Here is a 2,300-nt window from a genome sequence, read left to right as displayed (position 1 = left end):
AAAACACTAGCACACCGCATGGTGGGTAGGTGCGTAAAGATACACTGGAGAGTGAATGCTGACGCGGCTCATCAAATCCTTGTCACGCTGTAGTATACAGGTGCGTATAGCCAACAGGTACACGAGGTAGGGGGCCCATTCAAGAAACACTAACACACCGGATGGTGGGTAGGTACATAGAGACACTCTGGATAGAGGGTACTGGCACCCTGGAAGGTGGACCGACATATAGAGACATTGGCACACAAGCAAGTGGACAGATTTGTGGTACTGTCAATCTGGATGCTGGACTTGATGGTCTATATACAAAAAAATTCTTTTGTCTGCAGAAACAGAGAGGTGCGATTAGAGACCTGACCCCCCAAACCGTGGGTAGGTTCACACAACACTGGTACGGTGGTGTAAACAGGTGCGTAAAGAAACACTGGCGCACTGAATAGTGAGGCGGCTCGAGAGGACACTGGAACACCAGAGTAAACAAATGCGCGTCATAACGCCGGCCCACTGAATAGCGGGCAGGATCCCAAAGGCACCTGTGTATTGGGGCAGACAGGCATGGCACAGACACTGGCACCTGGGTATTGGGGTACACAGACGCTGGCACACTGGATAGTGGACAGGGACAGGAAAGCGCTGGCGCGGAGATGTAGGCCAGTGCGTAGAGACGCTGACCCACTGGATAGTGGACAAGCGGGAGGAAAACGCTGGCACACAGAAGACACTGGCACACAGGTGAAGGCCACGGGCACACTGGTGTAGACCATTGCAAGCGAAACACTGGCACACTGGGTAGTGGACAGACACATGGTACCACTGGCACACTGTATAGTAGACAGGTAAATGGAGACACTGGCACACTGGATAGTGAACAGGCTGAGGTTGAAAACAGTGGACGGGTCAATGACCCTGTAATAGGCGGGTATATGACAGCAGATAGGACATGAGGAACATTAACCCACCAATAGTGACCCTACGTGAGGAACACTGACACACTAGGTAGTGGAAACAGGAACATAGGCAGGAGCACAAGAAACACAGACGGTGGAAGTGGATAGGACCACAGTACGCTGGAATACCCCTGGAAATGGAGTGCGTGTAGGAGATTGACATCTCGCACCTGTAGAAGGGTGAGGGGGGGCTGTTAATATTCCCGGACTGAAGTCGCTCTATAACCCTGCGCTGTGTGTTAGAGGGGGGACAGCTCACTGCAAGTGAACTGCACCAGGAATCCGGGGTAGGTGCTCCTGGAGTAATAACAGGAGAGCCGGTTTTGCGGTAAGCTTAAGGTCTTTTTTTTTTTTTGCAGTCTTGCAGAGACCGGGAGTCTGAGGCGAGTGGTGCTGGGCAGCCTGGAGCGGTGACTGCGGGGGCCCTGGGTCGCACTGGCTGTCTGCGGGGGGGCGCTGAAGCTGCGGTGGTGGGGTTAGTTACCGAGCCGGGAGGCTGGAAGTGCGGGCAGGAGCGACGTTCCCCGGGAGTCTCGGCGCCGGGAAGTGACGTCAGGCGCCAGGAAAGAGGGGGGCGGCGGTTGCACAGGGGAGCCAGAAGAATTTGAAAAGCCCGCGCGCGCGGGCTGAATTCCCGGCTGGGGGCGTGGCCAGGCGAGCGCGCGAACGCAGAGGGCCGCAATGAAGCCGGCTGCAACATTTTTAAAGGTATCCCCCAGAGGAGACGGCGGGCCGGAGGAGACGGCGAGCCGGAGGAGACGCCGGGCCGGAGGAGACGCCGGGCCGCAGGAGACGCCGGGCCGCAAGGAGCCGGGGCCTAAGTTTTAAGGGTAGGCCGCGGGGGGAGACGCCGGGCCGCAATGGAGCCGGGGCCTAAATTTTAAGGGTAGGCCGCCGGAGGGGACGCCGGGCCGCAGTGGAGCCGGGGGCTAAATTTCTAAGGGCAGGCCGCCGGAGGGGCCGCAATGGAGCCGGGGGCTAAATTTCTAAGGGCAGGCCGCCGGAGGGGACGCCGGGCCGCAATGGAGCCGGGGGCTAAATTTCTAAGGGCAGGCCGCCGGAGGGGACGCCGGGCCGCAATGGAGCCGGGGGCTAAGGTTTGAGGATAGGCCGCCGGATAGTGGACGCCACGGCAGGGGGACCGGTCGCAGAACCGGGGAAAACAACTACCAAGGGGGCTAAGGTGAGGGGTTCTAGGGGGGATATGGGACCCCTTGACCCAGGTGGAAAGACTGTGGGCTTCTATACACGGGATCCCTCCCCATAACCCGGGACGGGGAAGAAGGAGGGGGATTGGATTACTTATCTGAGTTCCCGGCTTGTCTTGAGGTGATCCTGGATCCATCCTGGAAG

This window comes from Anomaloglossus baeobatrachus, unplaced genomic scaffold (assembly GCF_048569485.1).
Source record: "Anomaloglossus baeobatrachus isolate aAnoBae1 unplaced genomic scaffold, aAnoBae1.hap1 Scaffold_383, whole genome shotgun sequence".
Lineage (NCBI taxonomy): Eukaryota > Metazoa > Chordata > Amphibia > Anura > Aromobatidae > Anomaloglossus > Anomaloglossus baeobatrachus.
Note: the sequence above shows the minus strand (reverse complement) of the source record.